The following is a 20,639-nucleotide window of genomic DNA, read 5'->3' on the forward strand; positions in this document are numbered from 1 at the left end:
TGTGTAGGGGTGAACACCGGATTGTGGGCACATTTTCTACACATAAGACATGTTTGCTCTCTGGTATGGACACGGGATGTGTAATGCTTGTATGTAGAGGTGAACACTGGGTTGTGGGCACATTTTCTACACATATGGCATGCTTGCTCTTTACCAGATTTATTTGGGTCGCCGTGAAAACAGCGTTTGAGCGCAGGCAAGCGGGCGTTAACACCGGCTTGTTGGCTGCTGAATCTACCACTGTAGTAGCCTGAAGGAAGGGGACTGACAGGGGGCGAAGCTTTGACGGTGGTCCGGCCGCAGCGGGACTGATCCGTCGTTTTGTCAACAAAGCTAGGAGGACTTCGTTGTTCAGGTTTCAGCGCAATTCTAGTACGAGGTCCGCGGGGGGGCGGCGGTCTGCGGTGGCTGTCTGAGCGCGATCGAGGGCGGCCGCCCTGTCGACGCTGAGAAGTCTGGCTTTGTTGAGCTGGGCGCTGTGAAGAGGCTCGTGCAGGAGGCTCACGTGGGCGGCCTGCAGAGGAGCTAGCGCGACGAGGCAGAAAGAGATTCATGGCTTGTGTGGCTTTTTGGACCTCTGAAAACCGGTCAATGATACCACTCACCGCGGAACCGAAGAGACCAGATGGAGAGAGCGGTGCGTTGAGGAACGTAGAGCGCCCTGCTTCTCCCATGTCGGCTAGCGTTAGCCACAGATGTCTCTCGGTCACAGTCAGTGCGGCCATGCACTTCTTTATAGCTTGGGCTGCAGCTTTGGTAGCGCGGAGGACGAGGTCCGTAGCACTCCGTATGTCTGCAACCGCCTCTGGATGCCTGCTTTCCTCATCCCACTCCCGCAGAAGGTCCGCTTGGAGGATCTGTAGGACGGCCATAGAGTGCAGAGCAGATGCAGCTTGGCCGGTGGCGGAATAGGCGCGGCCAACACAGGCGGAAGTTGTTCTGCAGGCATTAGACGGGAGCACTGGTTTAGACCGCCATCTCGCGGAGGGCGGGCAAAAGGTGTGCTGCTACCACATCCTCAACCGGAGGGATGGAAGCGTAGCCCTTCTCAGTGGCGCCGTCCACCGATGTTATGGATTCCTGGGCCGAGGAGGAGGCGTGTGAGCCTGACCACTCCTCGCTGTCCGAAGCCATGATGGAACAGCCCTTATCCACCGCTTCTTCGTCCGAGATGGCAGCAGAGCAGCCGCTCGGCGGCAACTGCGCGTCCCGGGTGGGCGGGGAGGGTGAAGGCGATGCTCGAGGGATGGGCTCCGGCGAGGCAATCGCTTCTACCACTGTTTCCGGCAGCCTTTGAGAGCGGCGCTTTTTCTGCGCTGGCTGAACGGAAGGCGTGGCGGCCGGTCCTGAGCGCTTCGAGTCGAGCCCGCAGGGTCGACATCGGCAGCTCCTCGCAGAGATCGCATCCGCCTTCGGCGAGGGCGAGCTCTGCATGCCCCAGTCCCAGGCACAGAGCGCAGATGATGTGGCGGTCTCCAGTGCTGAGAGGAGCGCGGCATGAGGCGCAAGTGGAGCGAGGCATCTTAAAAAAGACGCTCGTACTCTTTTGTGAAGTTCTTTAAGAACTAGCTTGCTTTTAAAAAGGATACGTCGCCGGATGGCGTAGCTCGCAGGACGGCTGAAGGTGGCGAAGACGGCCGGCTTCTTCGAGCGCTGTCCACGCTTGCTTGATGCCCCTCGAACGGGCGACACGGCTTCCAGTTCAGTGATGCGAAGAGCTTCGCTGAAGAGATGAAAATCAGGGTTCCAGCCTACGAACTACGCTTATATGCACTCTAGTCACACCCTTTTTGGCGGGCTTTGATGCAGTGAGCGCGCAGACGCCTCTCATTGGATGTGAGTTCGCCCAAGCTCGTCTATAGGCTGCAGCAGTTGCCGCAGAGCAACCAATGAGCTCACTAGCTAGCCCGCTCAAGGTCTGCAGCTGCCGCACTGCGTTGACAATGGATACAAAATTAAGGATAATTTTTTGGCTTCAATATCTCAGAAAAGATGAATCTTTCCCGTAGCGTAAACTAGCTTACGCAATACGAGAGAACCTCTCGTAAGAGAACTAAGTTTTCAATTTTACAAGCACATTTACGCAATATTATGTATAGATGTGTAAGTTCTACAAGTTAGTAATACCCTATAATAATATAAATACAACTATAACTATGGGTTTTCTGAACTTATGGGGTTTGTTGCAACTGGGCACTGAATATCTTCATTTCAGAAAAGGTATCAAGAAAACAGAATGACACGCATGAACTTTTAGCCCCTCTTATGTATTACATACCCTAAATAGAGGCTATTCTGACAACCTCCCCCTCAGAGGTGTTGATGTGCTAGTGGGCAAAAAGCCACAGCACAGCTGAAATGAGTACATGTGGCCAGCATATGAGTGTTACGATTCTGAACTGAATATATTACACACAGACGCACACAAACACAAGTGGTTTGACCTTTTCAACTCTGGAGCATTTTGGGGCTGCCATCTGCAATTTTTTACACCATTTACACATACTGTGAACTAATTGACAAAAAAGTGGTCTAATTTGACAAAATATTCTGTAATATATATGCAGCAGTGATGGTTGCCTATGAAAAGTTCAGATTTTATGCTTTTAAATGATACCACACATGCCTCATACGACATAATTATGTATTTCATAGACTTGAACATTTTAAGTGTAAACTTTTTTTCACGACGTAGTGCCCCACACAGAATTGAAGAGGAAAAGAGCTCGCAAATTCCTTGTAACAGGTTTTACTACAGGTTAGGATCATTATCACACATTTATTCTTATGTTTTCATCTTTTTCCATTTTAATAACTCTTGTTTAAGTTCATAACTTATTCCTTTTTGTTAAATTGGATGATTATTAATTTCTCGTTTTATTCTGCATTATTTTATTTTTGGGGTTTTTTCACTACTTTGGAAATACAAAAGTACAGTTTTTGTCAAGCCAATAAAGCACATTAAACTGAAACTGAATAGCGGGAATGACATAGAGATTTCTGTACCACCTCCATGCTCTCTGTATCACACTGGCTGCCTGGTTTTAATGTAGATGCTCTCTCTCCTCTTTTCCTTCTCTTTGCCCACATGTTTTTAATTGTTTTTCCAATCCATCTTTCTTTTTCACTCTCTATCTTTGCACATTTCTGTTTCTCTCTGTCACTCCGTGATTGCTTATCCTTTTCTCTCTCCATCCGTTTCTCCACCTCTCTTCCTGCTTGTCTCTCTTTTTGTCGAGTGGCCAAAACTCTTTAAGAGCTTCTTTCCAAGTTGAATATGTTGGATTGCTTGGTTCCTGCGGGCTTGAGTCCAGAGGAGGATTTTACCCCTGTGGAAATGTATCTCTTATGGCCATCTGCAGGTCTGTCTGTGGATTGTGATGTAGCCTGGGCTGCAGAGATGGCCCGGGCTGATTCAGAAAGAGAGTGGGCCTTTGCAGTCCTGGGTCTGGTGTATATCACTGGTTTAGGAGTTGTGGTGGTCTCCATGTGGCCTAGAGGTACATGGCCCCCTGTGTGAACTGGTTTGTCACTGCCTGGAGGACACGATCATGCGGGGGGATCAGCGGTCATACATGGTACACAGGTGTCTGGACCACATTTCTCCATCACACACATCTCGGCTATTAAACCTGAACACTTCTTTGTTCTAACGAGGGTCAGCGAGGGGAGGGCAGACTCTGGAGTTTGAGCCTGCCTTGTTCTGTGCTCTAATGAAGAAACAGAACAGAAGAATGGGTCAGAGATAGCAATGTGCATGTATATCAGTTGTTATGATAGAATATTATTTGTGCCATCATAGGCTTCATTCACAAGTAAAAGGGATTGACAGCTGTATGAATTGTGACTCTTGAATCGTCCTATTTATAAAACAGCTCATATCTCTCTGAGTTTAAAGAATGCCACACAAAAAAAACATGACACACATGAGAGAAGCATGTGCGCAGTACAAAGTGGCTGACATACAGTTGTCAAAATTCTGATGTGAGTCCTAAAAATTTAAGTCACAATATAGATTGTGAACTGTTTATGAATATAATAGTATTTAGCATCCTAAAACAGGGCTGGCAACTGTATTCTGCTGCTATGTGAATGTAGCGATAGACCCACCATTTTTGTGTTTTTTTTTTCTCTCCTGCTCTGTAATTGGCTGTTATAGGCAATGGAGGTTTCTCTGTATTTGTGCCCTTTAAATGGCACTGGATCTTTAACCCCAACATTCAGTTCTGTTGCATCCAGTGACAGTTTTCCCACTCTGACAGCAGCCAATGAGAGCTGCTGCTCTGCCTCGTGCCTCTTTCTAGAGAAAGACAGAAGTAAAAACACACTTAATCTGTTGATGATGACTGTCCTGGATAATTTATTTCATGCTTAATTTGATGCTTGATGGTGGACATCGGTTCTGATACCATAGTGTTACTATAGGTTGCCATAGGGACCAATCTTATACAGTCGCACACTGTTTGTCAAGCTCAATCATTCAACCCTGTTACCCAAGATATTGTAGCAAAAATTTAACAAAAAATATCAAGCAAATAATTTTCAGGAAATAAACATTTATCCATTACTACAAACTAACATTCAGTCGCAAACTAGCTAGCCACTCCTGAGTAGTAACTTTAAGGTTCTGTAAGCGATTTTAAGGTCTAATTCCACGAGACTGAGCCATTGAATTAGCCATGCACCCTCTGTCCGAATCCCTCACTGCAAAGGTACCAAAATGAGCTTAATTTAGACTGGCACCCAGCAAAAGCAGTTATCAAAAACAACAGCAGGAAATTAGCACCCTCAACTGGCAACTGTTATGAACAACATGGCACAAAATTGCCATTAAAGGAATAGTTTTAAAGGGACATATAGGTACAGTTGCAGGAAAAATATGTGAACCCTTAAATTTACCATGGATTTCTGCATAAATTGTTCATAAAAATGTATCCGATCTTCACAGTGAAGGCACAACAATAGGCCGACACATTCTGCTTAAACAATTAACACAAAAAATGATACATTTTCAATAAAGCATTTTCATGTCTTTATTGATGTCCACAAAAATTAGAACATTATAGGAATAGTTTTTTGGCAATAGTTAGTCTATGCATTCCATTTCAAGATCGTAGTCCATCTATAGACCGAGGTGATGCAGGTTGGAGTTGGCATCATTTCATCCTCTGAAGTCTGTCATAATAGATTGAAGTGATGTTTGGCTGGCACCGGCTGCATTTAGTCATCATCATTCTGCGACATGTAGCAGTGGAGTCCAACATGAAGCAGGAATGGTGCTGGATCCAGCCGGTTCTGGTGACCTCAGGATAGGAGTCCCGAGGTTGAGACAGGGAAACAAATAAAAAGATGTAAGCGTAGATGCCATTTAATTTATTGCAGAGTAAGAGATCATGCTCAATGTTTCTGGTTTCTGGTTCCGGCAGACCCAACTAAAGCAGCCTAATTGTGGGTTGGAGGATAAATTAGGTGTATGCCTGGCTAAATAGATGAGTCTTTAGTCTAGACTTAAACTCAACACTATGAGAACGCAAAAAATTATTGACAGGCAGAAAGCGTCAGAGAAAGTGGCCAGTGTACACATTTTTGTTTGCTGTTTACAGAGTCTAGTGCCATCACAGACACTGATGAGATATCTTACAATGCTTATTTCATTAATATCTTTCAGGGATTAGGAAAATTATTTGCATATTTCTCAATGAAAAAAAAAATTGCTTACAGCACCTTTAATGTAAGCTAAATTTGCAACCCTGTTACCCCAAAAAATATTATTTTTGTTTTGTTTATTTTATATATTTTTTCAAGGTAACTTTGATTTTTATCTTTAGAAAATAACAATCATGAAATTTGTGTTTTAATCTGTATTCAGATATGTCCCAAATTTTGCTTCCAGGGTTCCAAAAATTGCAAACCTCAGGCCACATCCACACAAATATTGTTTTGTTTTAAAACGCATCAGTTTCACTTCACTTACAGCTGTTAACCACACTAGAGTGCTGTTTTCCTTCACCGAAGTGTTTTGAAAATGCTCTCCATAACAATGATGTTAGGAAACTCAAAATTGATTTTTTCAAACATAAAAGTTTTAGTGTGTTCGTGGCCTCATATACTGTAAAATGAACAGAAAAATACTAGTATAATATTTAGTTTGACCTCCTGCAGTTGACATCAACATTTTCTGAAGGTTATTCCCCTTCTTTCATAGACTTGTGCATTTATTAAACTAGTTTCAGGCTCTATTTTGTGCTTTATTCGTGAAAAGTGCCTACTGCAGTTTTACTCTTTTAATATATTCAATGCTTTGTCGAATGAAGGAACATTTATTCACAAGCCTGTTTGTTGAAAGGAGTTTATCTATCTGTCTAAAAGAGAAAGAGACACTGAAGTGATGGCAGTATAATGACACATTTCACACAATTCAACAGTCACAAAATAGCAATACCATTTGCAAAATATGCATGCCTACTTCAACTAATATCTCGGCATGTATTATGAGATTTTCATAAATACTTCCATAGTACATTTACTATAAAAGCATTTATTACAAACATATAATATTCACCTCGCCATGGGTTTAACACCTTCAAATAGCAAAATGCAAAAAAGAAAGTAGATGGATAGATTGTTAGCAAAATAACAGAGAATAAACAGAGGGTTTGAAAGATGGACAACGCAAACAAGTTTAAAGGAGATTTGAAAAACAAAACTTTGAATGTGTGTACGGAGGTCCTGAAAAAGAGTGGACGTATTCCAAGATGTGTAAGCGTGTATTCATTCATCCTCTGAAATGACAGACTTAAAATGTCAAGCTGTTGAGCAGCTGAGCGTTGTCCAATTAACAGCAAAAGAGGGAGGATGAGTGAATATCTCTCTCTTTCTCTCTCTCTCTCTCTCGTCTCATCTATTTCCATTATTGACAGCAAGAAATTGATGCTCATATTCCTCAGCAAGCAGGTAGATAGATGAGCTGTTTCTGAGCTAACACACATAATTAAACAACATGTATTATATTCATGCAAACATTCCATGTCAGCGGTGCTGAGTGCCTGAGATCTTATAGATTTTAACAGATCTTATACCACATCAATCAGCACTGAATTGTGGGTAAGAGAATATTTGCACCTTACCATTTATCTTATCTTTTTAAAGACCCCATAAAATTACTTCACAAGAATTGTGTTTACCTACTTCCTCTTGAAACAGGAAAATTCAAGGGTAAGGCCAGTGCTGGCTAGTGGTTTACTGCATCATGCTGGATGAGCAAGGCCATTCTGTTGATGTTGCCGGCATATGCTGCATAGATGAGTTCTTCCAGCGTGGTGCTGCAGATTAGGAGTGATTCCGTTCTCCATCAGCACCTGGCACACCTCCGTATTCCCACCCAGAGCTGCCCAGTGCAGTGCAATGTGACCGTCTATATCTACCAAGTCAGCATGTGCAAAAATACAGCTTCAAATTAGCATGTCACACAACATATAGGTACAGTTGCAGGAAAAATATGTGAACCCTTAAATTTACCATGGATTTCTGCATAAATTGTTCATAAAAATGTATCCGATCTTCAACTAAGTTACAACAATAGGCTGACACATTCTGCTTAAACAATTAAAACAAAAAATTATACATTTTCAATAAAGCATTTTCATGCCTTTATTGATGTCCACAAACAATAGAACATTAAAGGAATAGTTCACTCAAAAATAAAAATGCTCTCATCATTTACTCAACCTCATACCATCCCAGATGTGTATGAATTTCTTCTGCTGAACACAAATAAAGATTTTTAGAAGAATATTTTAGCTCTGTAGGTCCTCACAATGCAAGTGAATGGTGACCAAAACTTTGAAGCTCCAAATACACATAAAGCCAGCATAAATGTAATCAGTACACCAGAGGTTTAATCCATGGCTTCTCAAGTGATCTAATAAATTTTGGGTGAAAACAGACTAATATGTAACTCCTTTTTTGTGTGTAAATCTTGCCATTACTTTCTCTAGGCAGGATCATGATTTCAAGCTCAATTACACTTCCCAGTGCTTGACGCATGCGCAGAGCGTTAGGTGGCACTATAGGAACTGTAATTAAGCTTGAAATCATGATTACCAAGGAGACTGCTGATGTCAAGGTTTATTCTGAAAAAGGAGTTATATTTTGGTCTGCTCTCACCCAAAACAGATTGGATCGCTTCAGAAGGTATGGATTAAAACACTAGTTATGTGTATTACATTTATGCTGCCTTTATGTGCTTTTTGGAGCTTCAATAATTTGGTCACCATTCATTGTATGGACCTACAGGTCTTAAATACTCTTCTAAAAATCTTTGTTTGTGTTCAGCAGAAGAAAGAAAGCCATACACATCTGGGACGGTATGAGGGTGAATAAATGATGAGATAATTTTTATTGTTGTGTGAACTATTCCTTTAATATTCTTTGTTTGAGGACATCAATAAAGACTTGAAAATGCTTTTTTGAAAATGTATCTGTAACAGTTCAAGGTTGGGCATGGAGGAGGCGGGAACCAGCTGAACAGTAAACATAAAATGTTTATGTTGTCACACTCCTCCCCCACCCGGTTCAGGCCAGAGCACCACCTGTCTGACTAACTACCACATACACCACCACCCCCCCCATCTCTGAAGGGGAGCTGCTACCCTTCTGGCCATTCTGTCAGCTGGTGGTCCACCCTACCTCCTTTGAACCTGGGGGGAGAGACAAGGGGAGACGTGGGGAGAGGGTAAGGGCAAGCAGAGACACACAGAGAGAGGAGAGAGAGGAGAGAGAGAAGAACTTGCTTGCCGGCTCCTGGACGTGCTGTCGCCCAGTCCTCAACTGCTCATCTGCCCCCTGGCGGATGCCAGCTTGTTGTATGCAAGTTTGCCAGCTTACTCCTCTCCCGGCAGATGGCAGCAAGTCCTCCATCCCCAGGCAGAGAACTGCGGCACATCTCCGTTGGATGGCAGTGGCGAGGACTCCGCGACAACGCATCCCTCATCCCTCCCGGGTTTCGGCACCACTGTAACAATTCAAGATCGAGTAAGGAGGAGGCGGGAACTGGCTGAACAGTAAACAAAGTTTTAATGTCTAATTTAAAACAAACATATATATAGACATGTGTCTCAAATATAGACACATGCAATGCGGTTGCGTGCGTCTCTCTCTCTCTCTCTCTCTCTCTCTCTTTATCTCGCTCTCCCACTGATCAGCTGATTCAGCACCGGCCGTGCACCATCACGGCCCGGCCACACCCTCCTCCTCATCACAGTATCATTATTTGTGTGATAATTGTTTAAGCAGACTGTGTTTGACAGAACCATGCCTTTAAGGCATTTAGAGATACTTTTGAAACCTGGCATTCCAACTCACAATTCAACAATTCTTAAAGTCAACTGTTCTTTATCTTAGATGTTCTGAGATCTCAGGCAATGATTCATGTGAATAGCAAACTCTTAAATAGTAGTTCTGACTAACCCCTCCAATCTCATCTCATTGTCTGGATTTCAGGTTTACCGACTCTTGACTCCAAGAGTGTTGTTTCATCAGCTGAATAGGAGGCTAAACACTATTAAAGTGTGATGAGACTGAGTGTAACCATGGTTTAAGGAGGGTGTACCTGTATGCTAGTTTGGAAATCCCAAGGATTAATAGTGGTGTTTTCCTTATTAAATCACGTGCTGTTCTGAAAGCAAAAAGAAACAAATGAAACACGGAATGCAGGCTGTCATCCGCACAGTCTGACCGAAGCAAAGTGGGCATGTTTACTCCCGTAATTAACTGAAAGGTAAGTGCTGACGTCTTGTGATGTTCGAATGACTTGCATGTGCTGCACGAGTGTGTTGGGTATATTGCAGTCTCGTCACATTTTAAGTTTGTTTAGCCTCCCATTCAGCTCATGAAAACACGCTGCGTGATCATTAGGAAGGATTACATCAAGATGTAGATTGGAATGCAGGTTCGAAATTTCATATGTACAAAATAGTCTACTCTCTCGCCGTTGCTGGCGTGCCAGTAATTACCTCTCAGCATCCCAATGCTGTTATGCATGCCATAGTTTGCCGACCCCTGAACTAGAGATTCACATACTTTTGCCACCCTGCACTGTGAATGTTTACACAGCGTGTTCAATGAAGTCGAAAGTCATATCATTGTTTGTGTATCATGTATTTTTTGTTATTGTTGTCACTTAGTTGAAGGTAATATCAAACCTAATGACCAATTTATACAGAAATCCATGACAAATCCACATATTCACATACGTTTTCTTGAAACTATAAATCTGAACACACACTTCCTAGACTGTGTTTTTGCTATGTATGCACTCACAAACCTTTGATGAGTGTGAGGATGACATCTCGTGGCCCATTTCACAAGCATGGAACAAAGGCGTGCGTTTCATTACGTCCAGGGGGTCCACCATAGCTCCCTTCTCCACCAACAACAGCACAGTTGAAACATGCCCTGAGAGAGTTACTGCCAATTCAGTACATGGCTGTAAGGGGGTTACATACATATGGGATGACATGATAATTGCTTAATTAAACACAAAATGCAATTAACACTGATCTGAAAGTAACCAGAATGGATAATTGCCCTGCTGAAAAGACCAGCATGAATTTTCATAATGATTTAGTTTAGCAAGTGGACCATAATTATCTTTCTCATAAAGTTGGTTGACTGAGATAGGATGAGGCACCATCACATAGGCTTCCAATACTGGGGACCAGCATCCAAAAGACAACATATGTGGTTTATACATCATGGTGACCAAGTAATCAAAGGGAATATGTGTGTGTCTCCCACACCTGTTCCTCCCATGTTGATGTCCAGGTTTTTTTTTCAGGTCCAACATAACCTTGATGACATCATTGCTGCCCTTCCCAGCAGCCCACACGAAGGCTGTTCTCCCCTTCAGATCAGGCTCATCCCGCACAGAGTGGTGCTTCAGAAACACTAACTGTATCCTTAACCAGACAGCACACAATGACTAGACAAATCCCCACACAAACATACAGCAATAACAAAGCAATAAGACACGAGAGGCCATGTGATACAGTGATTATAGCTGGAGAAAGGGGAGTTCCTATTAACAACTCAAGGTAGCCTTGAAATACTTATTACTTTTCTAAATGTTTTGCAACAGCAAAATTATAAAAGTCACAAATGTTCATCAAATAATATATTTTTTTATTACAATTAATAATAGTCACAATAAAAAGTTTGCGACCAAGTAATATATATTATATATAATATGGAATTCAATTTATGTTTGCTCGCAGGTGTGTGAAAACATTTGAAAACACAAAATGTCTTAGGTTACTGACGTAACCGTTCCCTGATGGAGGGAATGAGACGTTGTGTCGGTGAGGTGACACTAGGGGTCGCTCCTTCGGAGCCCAGACATCTCTGATGTTGAGAAAAGGCCAATGGAAATTGCCGTGTGGAATTTGCATGCCACTCCCCCGGCCATACGGGTATAAAAGGAGTGACGCAGCAAACCCACATCAGATATCGCACTGAGGAGCCGAGCCAAAGACCCAGCCATTTCAGTGGTTGGTTCAGTGTTGTGGCAGGAGGGACACAACGTCTCGTTCCCTCCATCAGGGAACGGAGGTTACGTCAGTAACCGAGACCTTCCCTATCGGTCACTCACTCAACGTGTGTCGGTGAGTTGACACTAGGGGTCCCAATGGAAAGAGCTGGTGGTGGGAGAAGGGAAGACCTCTGTGTGCCCCGTAGCCTATGCAGCAAGTCGTCGCATAACTACCCCCAACGCACTGGCAGGCATGAAGCATTCCCCTGCACCTTGGGAAACGGTTAACTGCTCAGAAGTATAAGGATTGGCTGGCCCAGCCGTGGCCTTCTCTCTATTGTTCTCCCCAAAAAAGGAACAAAATCGTTCGGCTGGGGGCCAATATATGGTCCAAGCTGGGGGGTGTCCCTCCAAAGAGGAGGACACCGTGGATACCACACCCGGCCCCGAGAGAGAGGGGGGGTCTTTAAGTGGAATACAACACACGGTCATACCGGGTAGGAGCGGGAGCAAATCGTGCGGTGCGGAAAATACATTACACAGGGTTGCGTAGGGAGACAACCAGCACATGTGGAGCACTTACCTCAGTACAGGGGCCTACGTGATGCCCGTACTGGGGCGGCGTTGAGTCTCTCTGAAGACTCGTCGGCCGCTAGGCTAGGGAGGAGGAACGTCCAGGGTTCATAATTCTTGCGAACGAAACTGGGGAAGAGTGCACGTCTTCGCCTCAAGCGAGGGGAAAGGTGCTATGCCCAAGCGATACACCCGGCCAGCTGACCCGAACTTACCTGTTTGTGTCACCTAATAACACACGGGACGAAACTGGCTCAACCCTGAGGTTATAAAACCTTGCAGTTAGGAGTTGCCCAGCTCGCAGCTCTACAGATGTCTTCTAGAGAGGCAATGGCCAAGAAGCCGCAACACCCCTGGTAGAATGGGCTCATAGGCCAGCAGGGGGTGGCATGTGCTGGGCGTGGTATGCCATAGTGATGGCATCGACGACGCAGTGGGCGATCCTCTGTTTGGAGACAGCGCTTCCCTTCCACTGTCCACTGAAGCAGACAAAGCACTGCTCGGAGCTTCTAAAGCTCTGCGTGCGATCCAAGTAGATGCGAAGAGCATGCAACAGACACAGCAACAGCTGGGTCTGCCTCCTCCTCCTCGCGAGGAGATCCAAATCCGAGATCCAAATCCGGGAGGGCCAATAAGGGGCCACTAAGAGGATCTGCTCCTTGTCCTCCCTGACCTTGCACAACATCTGTGCAAGTAGGCTCACTGGGAGGAACTCATACTTGCGCAGCCCCAGGGGCCAGCTGTGTGCCTGGGCATCTGTGTCGAGGGGAGCCTCATTCAGAGAGTACCAAAGTGGGCAATGGGAGGATTATGGGGAAGCGAACAGGTCTACCTGTGCTTGGCCGAATCGACTCCAGATCAGCTGGACCACCTGTGGGTGCAGTCTCCACTCTCTCCTGAGCATAACCTGACGTGACAGTGTGTCCACTGTGCTGTTGAGGTGGCCCGGGATGTGGGTGGTTCACAGCAACTTGAGCCTCTACGGACTCCAAAGGAGGAGACAACGGGCAACATGTGACATTTGCCGAGAGTGTAGGTCGCCTTGGCGGCTGATATACACAATTGCCGCTGTGTTGTCCGTCGGATCAACACATGCTTGCCCCGGATCACCGGCAATAGCCTCCTCAGGGCAAGTAGTACTGCCAGCAACTTGAGGCAGTTGACGTGCCAACGCAGTCGTGGGCTGGGTGCTCGTTGCACATGGCACCCCAGCCACGCTGGGAGGCATCTGTCGTAACCACGATATGCCTGGGGACCGGGCCTAGGGGAGCTCCTGCCCATAGGAAAGCAAGGTCTGACCAGGGGCTGAATAGACGGCGACAAGCCTGCGTGACGAGGATGCGGTGTGTGCTGTGGCACCATGCTCGTCTCTCGCCTCGGGCCTGTAGCCAGTGCTTATGTGGTCTCATGTACATCAACCCAAGCGGCTTGAACGTCTCTAAGGATGCCATATGCCCAGGACCCTCTGAAAGGATTTCAGTGGGACCAACGTGTTCTGTCTGAACACATGCAGACAGTCCAGCACTGACTGCACGCGCTCGTTGGTGAGGTGCGCCATCTTTGAGACTGAGTCTACTCCATACCGAGAAAAGAAATGCTCTGAACCGGGCTTGCGAGCTTGCTCTTTTCCCAGTTGACCCGAAACCCCAAGTGGCTGAGGTGCCTGAGCACCAGGTTGTGCGCACACAACATGTCCAGCGAGTGAGCTAGGATTAGCCAGTCGTCGAGATGGTTGAGGATGCGGATGCTCACTTCCCTTAGCGAGGCAAGGGCTGCCTCTGCGACTTTCGTGAAGGCGCGAGGGGACAAGGACAGGCCGAAGGGGAGGACTTTGTACTGATATGCCCGACCCCTCGAAGGCAAACCGGAGAAAGGGTCTGTGTCGAGGAAGAATGAAGACATGGAACATTACACTCCAGCCCGACTTTCGCGGCTGTCCAGTCAAGCATTGATGACAATACAAAAGGTGGCTTAAGAAGTCAATATACAGTTTGTTTTATTTCTTTATTATTTAAATTAAAGCTGAAGTATGCAACTATTTCAGTGTAGTTTGCCAGTAAGCCATTTATAAGTTAATTTTCTCAAAAACTGTAAACAATGTCTCTTTGTAACTTTTAAAATGCTGGGTTTGCTATGAGCAACCCGCTTCGACCCGACCCAACAATGTTACTCGGCATGAGTTGGGGGTGGGACTATCTCTTTGTTTGACCAATGGCAGACGAAGGGTGTATTCAGAAAGCAGATTTGAAAACACAGTTCATTTTTGCAATTTCATTCGTTGGCAGTAGTGTCGCAGAAATTACAGACTTCAGCTTTAAACTAAAGCTGTTCACATTTAGTGCAATTAATTTTATAAAACAAATAACATGTTAAAAATATTAAAACAATTAATCATGCCTCCTGACCTGTACATACTGTAAATTCTGACTGATTTTGACGCATACAGAGTACGTATTTTCCTAGCAACTGAGCTATTCAAGCTTGAAGTACATGTCATTTTGTGTTTTACGAACCTCGCAGTCAGTGCGCCTCAACAAACCTCACAAACAGCGCAGCCACAGAACGAGAGCCAATTACACAGGACGTATTCTTGACAGGTGTGCGAACAAAGCACAACAGAATGCAGGGCTCTCAAGACACAATTTTCAAAGTATCAGCTATTTTTAATTTGACACAGCATCCAAAAAAGATGTTGTTTATGACAGTGAAAACCAGTGTAATGCTCCAAGAGTGTACGTCTGATGCATATGTACATAGACAGACAATTAATAGTAGCAGATGGAATGCAAAAATGCGTCCTGTGCAGGGATGGATTACCATACGTGCCCTTGATTTCCCCGGGGGGCCCTAGGCTTTAAGGTCATTTAAGGGGTGATCCCCCCCACTCGAAAAACCCATCAACAATGAAAACGAACAGTGGGGGATGGGGAAACATATAGTGTACACATGGTACACAATACAATACAATACAATACAATACAATACAATAATAATAGTACAAAGTCTAACTTTGACAGTGTCAAACGTGACAGGTGATTATTGTAGCAGCTGTGCAATATGAGATAAATTAGTGCTGGTAATAATTATTGCTATAGAAGAATTTACTGATACAGTATTGGTGTGTTAATGACAACTTAATGTTGTCAGTTATCTCAGTGCAACAGTCCAGTCTTTCCTCTTGTAATGAAAGTAGGTGTCATGGCACTGAGGAGACTGACAGCTTGAGGAAAGAAACTTTTGTACAGTGTTTTTGTAGTGGCCTGTATGCTACAGAACCTCCTATGAGACGGCAGCAGGGCAAAGAGTTCCTAGGAGGGGTGGGTGGGGTCTTTTGTGATGCTGAGGGCCTTATTCACACAGCGTGTTTGATAGATGTCTGATATGGGAGAGAGAGAAAGATAAAAAAAACAAGACGACCGAGACATTTGAGACATTAAAGAGATCTTGCACGGTTTTTCCTAGAGCGGGAGAGCTGCTGTGTCTGTATGCACTGCCATTTTCTTCACCTATCTCATAAACACTCTAGAAACTGTTGCAGGTGAAAATCCAAGTAGATCAGCAGTTACAGAAATACTCAAACCAGCCCGTCTGGCACCAACAATCATGCCACGGTCGAAATCACTGAGATCAAATTTTTCCCCATTCTAATGGTTGACGTGAACATACACTGAAGCTCCTGACCTATATCTGCATGATTTTATACATTACACTACTGCCACATGATTGGCTGATTAGATAATCGCATGAATAAGACTTGGTCCTCTCCAACGGAAGGTGGACAATCTTTGCATGACCTACACAAGACGTGCACCTGTGTTAACATCTACTCTTACAGCAAGTGTTTCTGAATCCAGGTGATGGACTTTTAAGCACTGGTGCTTTGAAAATTATTATTTTAAGCAGTGAAATTATGCACGTGTTTGCATGAGTGTAAATGTGTGTACCCAGCAGTGCCACCCTGTGTAGTGGTGCTCTGAACAGGTTGTCATAGGCTGTCACACTGCAGCCCTTGTATGATGTCAAGACCTTAACCACTGCCACATTCCCATCAGCCACTGAAAAGTGCAGAGGGATGCGGCCCTCATAGTTAAACAGAGACTCAGTGGGAGCAGCTTCGTACAATACACACAAATAGAGGACATACTGGTGTGGCCCTATACAGAATAACAAGTTGAATCATTCTTTAATTGGGGCACTTTTGACAATTTTAATTCTGAAAAATGTAACTTTTTCAAACTACCGGTATATTTGATCCATGTTTTAACAAATCACATGTCCTGGAATAAAGATCTGATCATGGCCATTCTGATGTAATGTGGGATGATTTTTTTATATTGTGTGCAATGGTAATCATATGTGATGGTTATAACATTTTTTACTTTTAGAAAATTGGAGCCTTGGACTTGGACTACAACAAGGTAGCTAGCAGTCAAAGTCTAAACTTAAATACATAAAAATAAATTGATTGTTCCTGAATTAATATTTTTATGACAAGTAATGACACCTAATAAACATACTTTAAGAACATAATTTACAAATCTTGAAATTAATTAATGTCTGATTTTAAAACGGTCACTCTGCCGTGCTGAGAGAGATGTGCTCTACTGACACCTCTCATATTTTATGATAAACACATTTTCTGGAAAAACAAAATTATTCTCTAAAATTCTTAGCATGGTGGTAATGAACATGATTCTTTGTTATTAAAGATTTCAAATTGTAAACACAAATACTAAGGAAGGGAATATACAATTCTATGAATATATACGATTCTTAAGAAAAATGCAAAGTAGAATTTTCACACATTATAGAGGTGATATTAAAAGAATCTGGGTAGGGGACAAGCCCCAAAAATGGAATGACGCAAGGTTTATTCTATAATTATTATAATATAATTATATAATAACTATAATATAATTAAGGGACAGAAAAGTTCCCAAAAAAGTTCCCCATGTGTGAGATTAGGAACACTAGTGAGGTTGTGAGTGTGGACTCACCAGAATACAGTGTACATGTGGCACTGGTGTGTTTGTTGTGTGCCGCCCAGTGGAGAGAGATTTTGTCCTCGCTGTCTGGTATTCCAATATTTGACTTGTGTTTGATCAGCAGCTTAACATGCTTAGGGTGATTATAGAATGCGCTCCAGTGCAGTGCCGTCTGCTGTAGAAACAAAACATTCAATTTCAGAGATTCCATTTCCAATTTTACTGTTCACTCTTTTTACATTGCTGCCACCACTCTGCTTCACAGTCTATAAGCAAATTGGGGCCTAATAGGATCTCACAGCTACTGAGCTGCCAATGAACTGCAAGAGAATAAAATTATGGCACTTTTCCAAGTGAACAAATAAAGGAGTGCAGGCATCCGTTATTTATCATATCACATCATACTAGTTAGCCAGCTCCCTATGGGCTTAGCATGTCAAGACCTTGTACACTCACCTAAAAGATTATTAGGAACACCATACTAATACTGTGTTTGACCCCCCTTTCGCCTTCAGAACTGCCTTAATTCTACGTGGCATTGATTCAACAAGGTGCTGAAAGCATTCTTTAGAAATGTTGGCCCATATTGATAGGATAGCATCTTGCAGTTGATGGAGATTTGTGGGATGCACATCCAGGGCACGAAGCTCCTGTTCCACCACATCCCAAAGATGCTCTATTGGGTTGAGATCTGGTGACTGTGGGGGCCATTTTAGTACAGTGAACTCATTGTCATGTTCAAGAAACCAATTTGAAATGATTCGAGCTTTGTGACATGGTGCATTATCCTGCTGGAAGTAACCATCAGAGGATGGGTACATGGTGGCCATAAAGGGATGGACATGGTCAGAAACAATGCTCAGGTAGGCCGTGGCATTTAAGCGATGCCAATTGGCACTAAGGGGCCTAAAGTGTGCCAAGAAAACATCCCCCACACCATTACACCACCACCACCAGCCTGCACAGTGGTAACAAGGCATGATGGATCCATGTTCTCATTCTGTTTACGCCAAATTCTGACTCTACCATCTGAATGTCTCAACAGAAATCGAGACTCATCAGACCAGGCAACATTTTTCCAGTCTTCAACTGTCCAATTTTGGTGAGCTCTTGCAAATTGTAGCCTCTTTTTCCTATTTGTAGTGGAGATGAGTGGTACCCGGTGGGGTCTTCTGCTGTTGTAGCCCATCCGCCTCAAGGTTGTGCGTGTTGTGGCTTCACAAATGCTTTGCTGCATACCTTGGTTGTAACAGTGGTTATTTCAGGCAAAGTTGCTCTTCTATCAGCTTGAATCAGTCGGCCCATTCTCCTCTGACCTCTAGCATCAACAAGGCATTTTCGCCCACAGGACTGCCGCATACTGGATGTTTTTCCCTTTTCACACCATTCTTTGTAAACCCTAGAAATGGTTGTGCGTGAAAATCCCAGTAACTGAGCAGATTGTGAAATACTCAGACTGGCCCGTCTGGCACCATCAACCATGCCACGCTCAAAATTGCTTAAATCACCTTTCTTTCCCATTCTGACATTCAGTTCGGAGTTCAGGAGATTGTCTTGACCAGGACCACACCCCTAAATGCATTGAAGCAACTGATTGGTTGATTAGATAATTGCATTAATGAGAAATTGAACAGGTGTTCCTAATAAATCCTTTAGGTGAGTGTATATTCACAACAACCCTGCTAAAAATGGACCAACAAAGCAGATCAGGCCCGGGCAGAATCTGCAGCCTTCTTTTTTCGGTTTTTTTTTTCTCTGTTGATTTTGAGGGAAATCTGCAGAATGGACATGATCAAATGTGTTTAGCAGAGCAAAATTGGTAGCTCAAAGCACAATACAATTAGGAAAGTGGGTGATGTGTAGAACTTTGTGAATGACAAGCTTTCCGATACAAATATTTCTGTGGAGATCTCTGGGTGCAGATCCCATGTAGGCTTGCTGTTAATCTTGTGTTTGAATGCTTCCAATAAGCAAAAAACAGTTACACTTCAGTGTTGTACTTCTCACTACTTTAAAGTTTACTCTTGGTATTAAATATTATTGTACTGCTTATATTGTTCACTCCTTTATGTAAATGTATTGTGTATCAACAATAAGGCTGGTTGTTTCCAGTTGGCCAATACGTTCAGATTTGCATTTGGCCTGCCAATATTATAATTGAGCCTACCATAAATAACTTGAAAATGTATTTTTAACAATGTACTTAACATCAGAAAAAATATTTATATTTTTCATAAAATGTTCAGCTTTCTTTACAGAAGGGGGGAAAAAACTGTTTGGTAGTTTTTAATTCTAAAAATAAAAGCTGAAATCTATGACAGCTATTCATAAACAGACTTTTGCTGGAAAACAATATCATCGATTTGTTCACAATGTTCAACCTATTCTAACTGATTCTGCCAAGACTATCACAAGTTAATCTTAATAAAACCTCATCTATGTTAGGGTCAATTAGTGACTAATTTGAATACATTAAAAATACTATTCGCAAAAAACAGTTACTTAATTACACCTCTTCTATGATAAAAATGTTTTCAATTACAAAGTAAAAAAGAAATAAAAAAATTCAAAGGTAATTTGGATATTTTTAAGTGGTGTAACTTATGTGAAAAATGTGAAAAAAAAAGAAAGCCTCGTTAAAAGATTACATTCATTTAAAAACATCTGGAATGAGTAGTGCAAAATAATATTGTATTATTATTATTTCTTATAAAGCAATAAGAAATTAAACAATTTTGTTTTACAATATTATTAATATTTGAAAAACTTTTATCCACCAAATCAAAGTCAGATGGTGGAACCAGCATGTAGGTTGCCATGCTGTTGTAAAAAAAAAAAACTAAATTAAAAATGAAAAACTGTATTAGAACTCGATGCTCAATTAATTGAGCTGTTAAGTTGTTTAAATGTATGTTTTTGTGGATTACAGGGTGTATGGTGCTATGTCGTCATGGCAAGAAAGTTGTAAAATTTGGATATAACAAAGTAAAGGTTAGTAAGCAATATTATCATAGTAAAATGATGTTAACATGCATTTTTAAAGAAAATAAAAATGTATACAAATGTAATCGATATTATGCCACAAATGCTATTGATTGAGCCTAACTTGAGAATAGAGAATAAACCCGGAATATTCTTTCAAACTGAAAAGTATAAACAAAATACGGAGTGACAGGTTGCCAGGTTGCCAGGAGCAGCAGAGTAATTTCCTACATATCCTTCAACTGTCAATCGGCATGATGTGACAGTAAGAGTGTCATGAAACGAATGTTGCCACGAGAAACACATGCAAACACAGGATAAATATTTTTGTTTGTTTGTATGTCCTGTATACTCCATTACATATATGGCTACTGAATGACCCATGGATGAATAACGAGTAATTTATTCTTAACCTTAAATTTAAATCCGGTTAGTTTGATAGAAAGGCTTTGCAATGGCAAAATTGGGGCAAGGACTTCCTGTTCAATACAAAACCAGGGAGGGACTCTCTCAGGTGGAAGCGACCAATGAGCCAAATGTCTTAGACTGAATGCATAATAATTAAACAAAAT

The 20,639-nt window shown here is 42.8% G+C and overlaps 1 pseudogene; it reads right to left on the minus strand.

The window, feature by feature from the left end:
• Positions 1-2,795: 2,795 nt before the first annotated feature.
• Positions 2,796-20,639, minus strand: part of LOC127656188 (inversin-like) — a 30,400-nt pseudogene continuing 12,556 nt past the window's right edge.

The sequence above is a fragment of the Xyrauchen texanus genome, chromosome 15, assembly GCF_025860055.1.
Source record: "Xyrauchen texanus isolate HMW12.3.18 chromosome 15, RBS_HiC_50CHRs, whole genome shotgun sequence".
Lineage (NCBI taxonomy): Eukaryota > Metazoa > Chordata > Actinopteri > Cypriniformes > Catostomidae > Xyrauchen > Xyrauchen texanus.